This window comes from Schistocerca nitens, chromosome 2, assembly GCF_023898315.1.
Source record: "Schistocerca nitens isolate TAMUIC-IGC-003100 chromosome 2, iqSchNite1.1, whole genome shotgun sequence".
Classification (NCBI taxonomy): domain Eukaryota; kingdom Metazoa; phylum Arthropoda; class Insecta; order Orthoptera; family Acrididae; genus Schistocerca; species Schistocerca nitens.
The window spans coordinates 1,149,663,846-1,149,678,641 of record NC_064615.1 but is presented as its reverse complement, the minus strand read 5'-3'; the positions used below and the strand labels follow the sequence as shown (position 1 = coordinate 1,149,678,641).

At 42.3% G+C, this 14,796-nt stretch overlaps 1 non-coding gene across 1 annotated transcript; it reads left to right on the top strand.

The window, feature by feature from the left end:
- The first annotated feature begins 8,254 nt into the window (after positions 1-8,254).
- On the top strand, positions 8,255-8,329 carry Trnat-ugu (transfer RNA threonine (anticodon UGU)). Its single transcript has one exon. It is a non-coding gene; the product is annotated as a tRNA-Thr (tRNA).
- The last annotated feature ends 6,467 nt before the right edge of the window (positions 8,330-14,796 follow it).

The window sequence follows — 14,796 nt, the reverse complement described above, 5'->3', positions numbered from 1 at the left end:
CTTTTCCGATGCATTATTCCTCCTTTACTGCGTCCCTCGCTCCCTCACATTGACGAATTAACACACAATTTGCGTCCATATGAAATACTCTGGATTCCCTGCATTGTCCTCCTAAATCGAGATACGTTTCTACGGAAACGTTAGGATTTTCTTTGGGGTTCCGAGTATCTCTTTTCCGATGCATTATTCCTCCTTTACTGCATCCCTCGCACCCTCACATTGACGAATTAACACACAATTTGCGTCCATATGAAATACTCAGGATTCCCTGCATTGTCCTCCTAAATCGAGATACGTTTCTACGGAAGCGAAAGGATTTTCTTTGGGGTTCCGAGGATCTCTTTTCCGATGCAATATCCCTCCTTTACTGCATCCCTCGCTCCCTCACATTGACGAATTAACACACAATTAGCGTCCATATGAAATACTCAGGATTCCCTGCATTGTCCTTCTAAATCGAGATACGTTTCTACGGAAACGATAGGATTTTCTTTGGGATTCCGAGTATCTCTTTTCCGAAGCATTACTCCTCCTTTACTGCATCCCTCGCTCCCTCACATTGACGAATTAACACACAATTTGCGTCCATATGAAATACTCTGGATTCCCTGCATTGTCCTTCTAAATCGAGTTACGTTTCTACGAAAACGATAGGAATTTCTTTGGGGTTCCGCGTGTCTCTTTTCCGATGCATTATTCCTCCTTTACTGCATCCCTCGCTTCCTCACATTGACGAATTAACACACAATTTGCGTTCATATGAAATACTCTGGATTCCCTGCATTGTCCTTCTAAATCGAGATACGTTTCTACAGAAACGATAGGATTTTCTTTGGGGTTCCGAGTATCTCTTTTCCGATGCATTATTCCTCCTTTACTGCATCCCTCGCTCCCTCACATTGATGAATTAACACACAATTTGCGTCCATATGAAATACTCTGGATTCCCTGCATTGTCCTTCTAAATCGAGATACGTTTCTACGGAAACGATAGGATTTTCTTTGGGGTTAAGAGTATCGCTTTTCCGATGCATTATTCCTCCTTTACTGCATCCCTCGCTCCCTCACATTGACGAATTAACACACAATTTGCGTCCATATGATATACTCTGGATTCCTTGCATTGTCCTTCTAAATCGAGATACGTTTCTACGGAAACGATAGGATTTTCTTTGGGGTTCCGAGTATCTCTTTTCCGATGCATTATTCCTCCTTTACTGCATCCCTCGCTCCCTCACATTGCCGGATTAACACACAAATTGCGTCCATATGAAATACTCTGGGTTCCCTGCATTATCTTTCTAAATCGAGATACGTTTCTACGGAAACGATAGGATTTTCCTTTGGGAGTCGAGTATCTCTTTTCCGATGCATTATTCCTCCTTTACTGCATCCCTCGCTCCCTCACATTGACGAATTAACACACCATTTGCGTCCATATGAAATACTCTGGATTCCCTGCATTGTCCTTCCAAATCGAGATACGTTTCTACGGAAACGATAGGATTTTCTTTGGGGTTCCGAGTATCTCTTTTCCGATGCTTTATTCCTCCTTTACTGCATCCCTCTCTCCCTCACATTGACGAATTAACACACAATTTGCGTCCATATGAAATACTCTGGATTCCCTGCATTGTCCTTCTAAATCAAGATACGTTTCTACGGAAACGATAGGATTTTCTTTGGGGTTCCGAGTATCTCTTTTCCGATGCATTATTCCTCCTTTACTGCAACCCTCGCTCCCTCACATTGACGAATTAACACACAATTTGCGTCCATATGAAATACTCTGGATTCCCTGCATTGTCCTTCTAAATCGAGATACGTTTCTACGAAAACGATAGCATTTCCTTTGGGGTTCCGCGTATCTCTTTTCCGATGCATTATTCCTCCTTTACTGCATCCCTCGCTTCCTCACATTGACGAATTAACACACAATTTGCGTTCATATGAAATACTCTGGATTCCCTGCATTGTCCTTCTAAATCGAGATACGTTTCTACGGAAACGATAGGATTTTCTTTGGGGTTCCGAGTATCTCTTTTACGATGCATTATTCCTCCTTTACTGCATCCCTCGCTCCCTCACATTGACGAATTAACACACAATTTGCGTCCATATGATATACTCTGGATTCCTTGCATTGTCGTTCTAAATCGAGATACGTTTCTACGGAAATGATAGGATTTTCTTTCGGGTTCTGAGTATCTCTTTTCCGATGCATTATTCCTCCTTTACTGCATCCCTCGCTCCCTCACATTGACGAATTAACACACAATTTGCGTCCATATGAAATACTCTGGATTCCCTGCATTGTCCTCCTAAATCGAGATACGTTTCTACGGAAACGATAGGATTTTCTTTGGGGTTCTGAGTATCTCTTTTCCGATGCATTATGCCTCCTTTACTGCATCCCTCGCTCCCTCACATTGACGAATTAACACACAATTTGCGTCCATATGAAATACTCAGGATTCCCTGCATTGTCCTTCTAAATCGAGATACGTTTCTACGGGAACTATAGGATTTTCTTTGGGATTCCGCGTATCTCTTTTCCGATGCATTATTCCTCCTTTACTGCATCCCTCGCTTCCTCACATTGTCGAATTAACACACAATTTGCGTCCATATGAAATACTCTGGATTCCCTGCATTGTCCTTCTAAATAGAGACGGTTTCTAAGGAAACGATAGGATTTTCTTTGGGGTTCCGAGTATCTCTTTTCCGATGCATTATTCCTCCTTTACTGCATCCCTCGCTCCCTGACATTGACGAATTAACACACAATTTGCGTCCATATGAAATACTCTGGATTCCCTGCATTGTCCTTGTAAATCGAGACACGTTTCTACGGAAACGATAGGATTTTCTTTGGGGTTCCGAGTATCTCTTTTCCGATGCATTATTCCTCCTTTACTGCATCCCTCGCTCCCTCACATTGACGAATTAACACACAATTTGCGTCCATATGATATACTCTGGATTCCTTGCATTGTCCTTCTAAATCGAGATACGTTTCTACGGAAACGATAGTATTTCCTTTGGGGTTCCGAGTATCTCTTTTCCGATGCATTATGCCTCCATTACTGCATCCCTCGCTCCCTCACATTGACGAATTAACACACAATTTGCGTCCATATGAAATACTCAGGATTCCCTGCATTGTCCTTCTAAATCGAGATACGTTTCTACGGGAACTATAGGATTTTCTTTGGGGTTCCGCGTATCTCTTTTCCGATGCATTATTCCTCCTTTACTGCATCCCTCGCTTCCTCACATTGTCGAATTAACACACAATTTGCGTCCATATGAAATACTCTGGATTCCCTGCATTGTCCTTCTAAATCGAGATACGTTTCTACGGAAACGATAGGATTTTCTTTGGGGTTCCGAGTATCTCTTTTCCGATGCATTATTCCTCCTTTACTGCATCCCTCGCTCCCTGACATTGACGAATTAACACACAATTTGCGTCCATATGAAATACTCTGGATTCCCTGCATTGTCCTTGTAAATCGAGACACGTTTCTACGGAAACGATAGGATTTTCTTTGGGGTTCCGAGTATCTCTTTTCCGATGCATTATTCCTCCTTTACTGCGTCCCTCGCTCCCTCACATTGACGAATTAACACACAATTTGCGTCCATATGAAATACTCTGGATTCCCTGCATTGTCCTCCTAAATCGAGATACGTTTCTACGGAAACGTTAGGATTTTCTTTGGGGTTCCGAGTATCTCTTTTCCGATGCATTATTCTTCCTTTACTGCATCCCTCGCACCCTCACATTGACGAATTAACACACAATTTGCGTCCATATGAAATACTCAGGATTCCCTGCATTGTCCTCCTAAATCGAGATACGTTTCTACGGAAGCGAAAGGATTTTCTTTGGGGTTCCGAGTATCTCTTTTCCGATGCATTATCCCTCCTTTACTGCATCCCTCGCTCCCTCACATTGACGAATTAACACACAATTTGCGTCCATATGAAATACTCAGGATTCCCTGCATTGTCCTTCTAAATCGAGATATGTTTCTACGGAAACGATAGGATTTTCTTTGGGGTTCCGAGTATCTCTTTTCCGAAGCATTATTCCTCCTTTACTGCATCCCTCGCTCCCTCACATTGACGAATTAACACACAATTTGCGTCCATATGAAATACTCTGGATTCCCTGCATTGTCCTTCTAAATCGAGATACGTTTCTACGAAAACGATAGGATTTTCTTTGGGGTTCCGCGTGTCTCTTTTCCGATGCATTATTCCTCCTTTACTGCATCCCTCGCTTCCTCACATTGACGAATTAACACACAATTTGCGTTCATATGAAATACTCTGGATTCCCTGCATTGTCCTTCTAAATCGAGATACGTTTCTACGGAAACGATAGGATTTTCTTTGGGGTTCCGAGTATCTCTTTTCCGATGCATTATTCCTCCTTTACTGCATCCCTCGCTCCCTCACATTGACGAACTAACACACAATTTGCGTCCATATGAAATACTCTGGATTCCCTGCATTGTCCTTCTAAATCGAGATACGTTTCTACGGAAACGATAGGATTTTCTTTGGGGTTAAGAGTATCGCTTTTCCGATGCATTATTCCTCCTTTACTGCATCCCTCGCTCCCTCACATTGACGAATTAACACACAATTTGCGTCCATATGATATACTCTGGATTCCTTGCATTGTCCTTCTAAATCGAGATACGTTCCTACGGAAACGATAGGATTTTCTTTGGGGTTCCGAGTATCTCTTTTCCGATGCATTATTCCTCCTTTACTGCATCCCTCGCTCCCTCACATTGACGAATTAACACACAATTTGCGTCCATATGAAATACTCTGGATTCCCTGCATTGTCCTCCTAAATCTAGATTCGTTTCTACGGAAACGATAGGATTTTCTTTGGGGTTCCGAGTATCTCTTTTCCGATGCATTATTCCTCCTTTACTGCATCCCTCGCTCCCTCACATTGACGAATTAACACACAATTTGCGTCCATATGAAATACTCAGGATTCCCTGCATTGTCCTTCTAAATCGAGATACGTTTCTACGGAAACTATAGGATTTTCTTTGGGGTTCCGCGTATCTCTTTTCCGATGCATTATTCTTCCTTTACTGCATCCCTCGCTTCCTCAAATTGTCGAATTAACACACAATTTGCGTCCATATGAAATACTCTGGATTCCCTTCATTGTCCTTCTAAATCGAGATACGTTTCTACGGAAACGATAGGATTTTCTTTGGGGTTCCGAGTATCTCTTTTCCGATGAATTATTCCTCCTTTACTGCATCCCTCGCTCCCTGACATTGACGAATTAACACACAATTTGCGTCCATATGAAATACTCTGGATTCCCTGCATTGTCCTTGTAAATCGAGACACGTTTCTACGGAAACGATAGGATTTTCTTTGGGGTTCCGAGTATCTCTTTTCCGATGCATTATTCCTCCTTTACTGCATCCCTCGCTCCCTCACATTGCCGGATTAACACACAAATTGCGTCCATATGAAATACTCTGGGTTCCCTGCATTATCTTTCTAAATCGAGATACGTTTCTACGGAAACGATAGGATTTTCTTTTGGGAGTCGAGTATCTCTTTTCCGATGCATTATTCCTCCTTTACTGCATCCCTCGCTCCCTCACATTGACGAATTAACACACCATTTGCGTCCATATGAAATACTCTGGATTCCCTGCATTGTCCTTCCAAATCGAGATACGTTTCTACGGAAACGATTGGATTTTCTTTGGGGTTCCGAGTATCTCTTTTCCGATGCTTTATTCCTCCTTTACTGCATCCCTCGCTCCCTCACATTGACGAATTAACACACAATTTGCGTCCATATGAAATACTTTGGATTCCCTGCATTGTCCTTCTAAATCAAGATACGTTTCTACGGAAACGATAGGATTTTCTTTGGGGTTCCGAGTATCTCTTTTCCGATGCATTATTCCTCCTTTACTGCAACCCTCGCTCCCTCACATTGACGAATTAACACACAATTTGCGTCCATATGAAATACTCTGGATTCCCTGCATTGTCCTTCTAAATCGAGATACGTTTCTACGAAAACGATAGGATTTCCTTTGGGGTTCCGCGTATCTCTTTTCCGATGCATTATTCCTCCTTTACTGCATCCCTCGCTTCCTCACATTGACGAATTAACACACAATTTGCGTTCATATGAAATACTCTGGATTCCCTGCATTGTCCTTCTAAATCGAGATACGTTTCTACGGAAACGATAGGATTTTCTTTGGGGTTCCGAGTATCTCTTTTCCGATGCATTATTCCTCCTTCACTGCATCCCTCGCTCCCTCACATTGACGAATTAACACACAATTTGCGTCCATATGAAATACTCTGGATTCTCTGCATTGTCCTTCTAAGTCGAGATACGTTTCTACGGAAAGGATAGGATTTTCTTTGGGGTTCCGAGTATCTCTTTTACGATGCATTATTCCTCCTTTACAGCATCCCTCGCTCCCTCACATTGACGAATTAACACACAATTTGCGTCCATATGATATACTCTGGATTCCTTGCATTGTCGTTCTAAATCGAGATACGTTTCTACGGAAATGATAGGATTTTCTTTCGGGTTCTGAGTATCTCTTTTCCGATGCATTATTCCTCCTTTACTGCATCCCTCGCTCCCTCACATTGACGAATTAACACACAATTTGCGTCCACATGAGATACTCTGGATTCCCTGCATTGTCCTCCTAAATCGAGATACGTTTCTACGGAAACGATAGGATTTTCTTTGGGGTTCCGAGTATCTCTTTTCCGATGCATTATGCCTCCTTTACTGCATCCCTCGCTCCCTCACATTGACGAATTAACACACAATTTGCGTCCATATGAAATACTCAGGATTCCCTGCATTGTCCTTCTAAATCGAGATACGTTTCTACGGGAACTATAGGATTTTCTTTGGGATTCCGCGTATCTCTTTTCCGATGCATTATTCCTCCTTTACTGCATCCCTCGCTTCCTCACATTGTCGAATTAACACACAATTTGCGTCCATATGAAATACTCTGGATTCCCTGCATTGTCCTTCTAAATCGAGATACGTTTCTACGGAAACGATAGGATTTTCTTTGGGGTTCCGAGTATCTCTTTTCCGATGCATTATTCCTCCTTTACTGCATCCCTCGCTCCCTGACATTGACGAATTAACACACAATTTGCGTCCATATGAAATACTCTGGATTCCCTGCATTGTCCTTGTAAATCGAGACACGTTTCTACGGAAACGATAGGATTTCCTTTGGGGTTCCGAGTATCTCTTTTCCGATGCATTATTCCTCCTTTACTGCGTCCCTCGCACCCTCACATTGACGAATTAACACACAATTTGCGTCCATATGATATACTCTGGATTCCTTGCATTGTCCTTCTAAATCGAGATACGTTTCTACGGAAACGATAGGATTTCCTTTGGGGTTCCGAGTATCTCTTTTCCGATGCATTATTCCTCCTTTACTGCATCCCTCGCTCCCTCACATTGACGAATTAACACACAATTAGCGTCCGTATGAAATACTCTGGATTCCCTGCATTGTCCTCCTAAATCGAGATACGTTTCTACGGAAACGATAGGATTTTCTTTGGGGTTCTGAGTATCTCTTTTCCGATGCATTATTCCTCCTTTACTGCATCCCTCGCTCCCTCACATTGACGAATTAACACACAATTTGCGTCCATATGAAATACTCAGGATTCCCTGCATTGTCCTTCTAAATCGAGATACGTTTCTACGGAAACGATAGGATTTTCTTTAGGGTTCCGAGTCTCTCTTTTCCGATGCATTATTCCTCCTTTACTGCATCCCTCGCTAACTCACATTGACGAATTAACACACAATTTGCGTCCATATGAAATACTCTGGATTCCCGGCATTGTCCTTCTAAATCGAGATTCGTTTCTACGGAAACGCCTGCTTGCAGCTAGGGTGTTCATTTAATTATCATTTCTATTCTAGCAAAGCTGCATGGTCATATATAGTTAAAATAAAATATGGGTTCCCGGCCTTTGACCTTCTTGTGTGCGAACGCACACGCTATGCCCGAACTCGTACGGGACTTGGTAGATTAATCTGCCACGAGTAATGAGTATGATGGGCAAACATCTAATAGGCGCACTACGAATGTAGTGTTGTGGACATGTTGGGAATGTGGATCTCACGGGGAGCGTGCAAGGGATAAGTCCCTGCAGACGCGCTATCCTCTGTGCCCTCGGTGGCTCAGATGGATAGAGCGTCTGCCATGTAAGCAGGAGATCCCGGGTTCGAGTCCCGGTCGGGGCACACATTTTCAACATGTCCCCAACGAAGTGTATCAACGCCTGCTTGCAGCTAGGGTGTTCATTTAATTATCATTTCTACGATAGGATTTTCTTTGGGGTTCCGAGTATCTCTTTTCCGATGCATTATTCCTCCTCTACTGCATCCCTCGCTCCCTCACATTGACGAATTAACACACAATTTGCGTCCATATGAAATACTCTGGATTCCCTGCATTGTCCTTCTAAATCGGGATTCGTTTCTACGGAAACGACAGGATTTTCTTTGGGGTTCCGAGTATCTCTTTTCCGATGCATTATTCCTCCTTTACTGCATCCCTCGCTCCCTCACATTGCCGAATTAACACACAAATTGCGTCCATATGAAATACTCTGGGTTCCCTGCATTATCTTTCTAAATCAAGATACGTTTCTACGGAAACAATAGGATTTTCTTTTGGGAGTCGAGTATCTCTTTTCTGATGCATTATTTATCCTTTACTGCATCACTCTCTCCCTCACATTGACGAATTAACACACAATTTGCGTCCATATGAAATACTCTGGAATCCCTGCATTGTCCTTCTAGATCGAGATACGTTTCTACGGAAACGATAGGATTTTCTTTGGGGTTCCGAGTATCTCTTTTCCGATGCGTTATTCCTCCTTTACTGCATCCCTCGCCCCCTCACATTGACGAATTAACACACAATTTGCGTCCATATGAAATACTCTGGATTCCCTGCATTGTCCTTCTAAATCAAGATACGTTTCTACGGAAACGATAGGATTTTCTTTGGGGTTCCGAGTATCTCTTTTCCGATGCATTATTCCTCCTTTACTGCATACCTCGCTCCCTCACATTGACCAATTAACACACAATTTGCGTCCATATGAAATACTCTGGATTCCCTGCATTGTCCTTCTAAATCGAGATACGTTTCTACGGAAACGATAGGATTTTCTTTGGGTTTCCGCGTATCTCTTTTCCGATGCATTATTCCTCCTTTACTGCATCCCTCGCTTCCTCACATTGACGAATTAACACACAATTTGCGTCCATATGAAATTCTCTGGATTCCCTGCATTGTCCTTCTAAATCGGGATTCGTTTCTACGGAAACGATAGGATTTTCTTTGGGGTTCCGAGTATCTCTTTTGCGATGCATTATTCCTCCTTTACTGCATCCCTCGCTCCCTACATTGATGAATTAACACACAATTTGCGTCCATATGAAATACTCTGGATTCCCTGCATTGTCCTTCTAAATCGAGATACGTTTCTATGGAAACGATAGGATTTTCTTTGGGGTTCCGGGTATCTCTTTTCCGTGGCGTTATTCCTCCTTTACTGCATACCTCGCTCCCTCACATTGACCAATTAACACACAATTTGCGTCCATATGAAATACTCTGGATTCCCTGCATTGACCTTCTAAATCGAGATACGTTTCTATGGAAACGATAGGATTATCTTTGGGGTTCCGCGTATCTCTTTTCCGATGCATTATTCCTCCTTTACTGCATCCCTCGCTCCCTCACATTGACGAATTAACACACAATTTGCGTCCATATGAAATTCTCTGGATTCCCTGCATTGTCCTTCTAAATCGGGATTCGTTTCTACGGAAACGATAGGATTTTCTTTGGGGTTCCGAGTATCTCTTTTCCGATGCATTATTCCTCCTTTACTGCATCCCTCGCTCCCTCACATTGACGAATTAACACACAATTTGCGTCCATATGAAATACTCTGGATTCCTTGCATTGTCCTTCTAAATCGAGATACGTTTCTACGGAAACGATAGGATTTTCTTTGGGGTACCGAGTATCTCTTTTCCGATGCATTATTCCTCCTTTACTGCATCCCTCGCTCCCTCACATTGCCGAATTAACACACAAATTGCGTCCATATGAAATACTCTGGGTTCCCTGCATTATGTTTCTAAATCAAGATACGTTTCTACGGAAACAATAGGATTTTCTTTTGGGAGTCGAGTATCTCTTTTCCGATGCATTATTCCTCATTTACTGCATCCCTCGCTCCCTCACATTGACAAATTAACACACAATTTGCGTGCATATGAAATACTCTGGATTCCCTGCATTTTCCTTTTAAATCGGGATTCGTTTCTACGGAAACGACAGGATTTTCTTTGGGGTTCCGAGTATCTCTTTTCCGATGCATTATTCCTCCTTTACTGCATCCCTCGCTCCCTCACATTGCCGAATTAACACACAATTTGCGTCCAAATGAAATACTCTGGGTTCCCTGCATTATCTTTCTAAATCAAGATACGTTTCTACGGAAACAATAGGATTTTCTTTTGGGAGTAGAGTATCTGTTTTCCGATGCATTATTCCTCCTTTACTGCATCCCTCTCTCCCTCACATTGACGAATTAACACACAATTTGCGTCCATATGAAATACTCTGGATTCCCTGCATTGTCCTTCTAAATCGAGATACGTTTCTACAGAAACGATAGGATTTTCTTTGGGGTTCCCAGTATCTCTTTTCCAATGCGTTATTCCTCCTTTACTGCATCCCTCGCCCCCTCACATTGACGAATTAACACACAATTTGCGTCCATATGAAATACTCTGGATTCCCTGCATTGTCCTTCTAAATCGAGATACGTTTCTATGGAAACGATAGGATTTTCTTTGGGGTTCCGAGTATCTCTTTTCCGATGCATTATTCCTCCTTGACTGCATACCTCGCTCCCTCACATTGACCAATTAACACACAATTTGCGTCCATATGAAATACTCTGGATTCCCTGCATTGTCCTTCTAAATCGAGATACGTTTCTACGGAAACGATAGGATTTTCTTTGGGGTTCCGCGTATCTCTTTTCCGATGCATTATTCCTCCTTTACTGCATCCCTCGCTCCCTCACATTGCCGAATTAACACACAAATTGCGTCCATATGAAATACTCTGGGTTCCCTGCATTATGTTTCTAAATGAAGATACGTTTCTACGGAAACAATAGGATTTTCTTTTGGGAGTCGAGTATCTCTTTTCCGATGCATTATTCCTCCTTTACTGCATCCCTCGCCCCTCACATTGACGAATTAACACACAATTTGCGTCCATATGAAATACTCTGGATTCCTTGCATTGTCCTTCTAAATCGAGATACGTTTTTATGGAAACGATAGGATTTTCTTTGGGGTTCCGAGTATCTCTTTTCCGATGCATTATTCCTCCTTTACTGCATCCCTCGCTCCCTCACATTCACGAATTAACACACAATTTGCGTCCATATGAAATACTCTGGATTCCCTGCATTGTCCTTCTAAATCGAGATACGTTTCTACGGATAAGACAGGATTTTCTTTGGGGTTAAGAGTATCTCTTTTCCGATGCGTTATTCCTCCTTTACTGCATTCCTCGCTCCCTCACATTGACGAATTAACACACAATTTGTGTCCATATGAAATACTCTGGATTCCCTGCATTGTCCTTCTAAATCGAGATACGTTTCTATGGAAACTATAGGATTTTCTTTGGGGTTAAGAGTATCTCTTTTCCGATGCGTTATTCCTCCTTTACTGCATCCCTCGCCCCCTCACATTGACGAATTAACACACAATTTGCGTCCATATGAAATACTCTGGATTCCCTGAATTGACCTACTAAATCGAGATACGTTTCTACGGAAACGATAGGATTTTCTTTGGGGTTCCGCGTATCTCTTTTCCGATGCATTATTCCTCCTTTACTGCATCCCTCGCTTCCTCACATTGACGAATTAACACACAATTTGCGTCCATATGAATTTCTCTTGATTCCCTGCATTGTCCTTCTAAATCGGGATTCGTTTCTACGGAAACGATAGGATTTTCTTTGGGGTTCCGAGTATCTCTTTTCCGATGCATTATTCCTCCTTTACTGCATCCCTCGCTCCCTCACATTGACGAATTAACACACAATTTGCGTCCATATGAAATACTCTGGATTCCTTGCATTGTCCTTCTAAATCGAGATACGTTTCTATGGAAACGATAGGATTTTTTTTGGGGTTCCGAGTATCTCTTTTCCGATGCATTATTCCTCCTTTACTGCATCCCTCGCTCCCTCACATTGCCGAATTAACACACAATTTGAGTCCATATGAAATACTCTGGATTCCCTGCATTGACCTTCTAAATCGAGATACGTTTCTACGGATAAGATAGGATTTTCTTTGGGGTTAAGAGTATCTCTTTTCCGATGCGTTATTCCTCCTTTACTGCATTCCTCGCTCCCTCACATTGACGAATTAACACACAATTTCTGTCCATATGAAATACTCTGGATTCCCTGCATTGTCCTTCTAAATCGACAGACGTTTCTACGGACACGATAGGATTATCTTTGGGGTTCCGAGTATCTCTTTTCCGATGCATTATTCCTCCTTTACTGCATCCCTCGCTCCCTCACATTGACGAATTAACACACAATTTGCGTCCATATGATATACTCTGGATTCCTTGCATTGTCCTTCTAAATCGAGATACGTTTCTACGGAAACGATAGGATTTCCTTTGGGGTTCCGAGTATCTCTTTTCCGATGCATTATTCCTCCTTTACTGCATCCCTCGCTCCCTCACATTGACGAATTAACACACAATTTGTGTCCATATGATATACTCTGGATTCCTTGCATTGTCCTTCTAAATCGAGATACGTTTCTACGGAAACGATAGGATTTCCTTTGGGGTTCCGAGTATCTCTTTTCCGATGCATTATTCCTCCTTTACTGCATCCCTCGCTCCCTCACATTGACGAATTAACACACAATTTGCGTCCATATGAAATACTCTGGATTCCCTGCATTGTCCGTCTAAATCAAGATACGTTTCTACGGAAACGATAGGATTTTCTTTGGGGTTCCGAGTATCTCTTTTCCGATGCATTATTCCTCCTTTACTGTATCCCTCGCTCCATCACATTGACGAATTAACACACAATTTGCGTCCATATGAAATACTCTGGATTCCCTGCATTGTCCTTCTAAATCGAGATACGTTTCTACGGAAACGATAGGATTTTCTTTGGGGTTCCGAGTATCTCTTTTCCGATGCATTATTCCTCCTTTACTGCATCCCTCGCTCCCTCACATAAACGAATTAACACACAATTTGCGTCCATATGAAATACTCTGGATTCCCTGCATTGTCCTTCTAAATCGAGATACGTTTCTACGGAAACGATAGGATTTTCTTTGGGGTTCCGAGTTTCTCTTTTCCGATGCATTATTCCTCCTTTACTGCATCCCTCGCTCCCTCACATTGACGAATTAACACACAATTTGCGTCCATATGATATACTCTGGATTCCTTGCATTGTCCTTCTAAATCGAGATACGTTTCTACGGAAACGATAGGATTTTCTTTGGGGTTCCGAGTATCTCTTTTCCGATGCATTATTCCTCCTTTACTGCATCCCTCGCTTCCTCACATTGACGAATTAACACACTATTTGCGTCCATATGAAATACTGTGGATTCAGTGCATTGTCCTCCTAAATCGGGTTACGTTTCTACGGAAACGATAGGATTTTCTTTGGGGTTCCGAGTATCTCTTTTCCGATGCATTATTCCTCCTTTACTGCATCCCTCGCTCCCTCACATTGACGAATTAACACACAATTTGCGTCCATATGAAATACTCTGGATTCCCTGCATTGTCCGTCTAAATCAAGATACGTTTCTACGGAAACGATAGGATTTTCTTTGGGGTTCCGAGTATCTCTTTTCCGATGCATTATTCCTCCTTTACTGTATCCCTCGCTCCATCACATTGACGAATTAACACACAATTTGCGTCCATATGAAATACTCTGGATTCCCTGCATTGTCCTTCTAAATCGAGATACGTTTCTACGGAAACGATAGGATTTTCTTTGGGGTTCCGAGTATCTCTTTTCCGATGCATTATTCCTCCTTTACTGCATCCCTCGCTCCCTCACATAAACGAATTAACACACAATTTGCGTCCATATGAAATACTCTGGATTCCCTGCATTGTCCTTCTAAATCGAGATACGTTTCTACGGAAACGATAGGATTTTCTTTGGGGTTCCGAGTTTCTCTTTTCCGATGCATTATTCCTCCTTTACTGCATCCCTCGCTCCCTCACATTGACGAATTAACACACAATTTGCGTCCATATGATATACTCTGGATTCCTTGCATTGTCCTTCTAAATCGAGATACGTTTCTACGGAAACGATAGGATTTTCTTTGGGGTTCCGAGTATCTCTTTTCCGATGCATTATTCCTCCTTTACTGCATCCCTCGCTTCCTCACATTGACGAATTAACACACTATTTGCGTCCATATGAAATACTGTGGATTCAGTGCATTGTCCTCCTAAATCGGGTTACGTTTCTACGGAAACGATAGGATTTTCTTTGGGGTTCCGAGTATCTCTTTTCCGATGCATTATTCCTCCTTTACTGCATCCCTCGCTCCCTCACATTGACGAATTAACACACAATT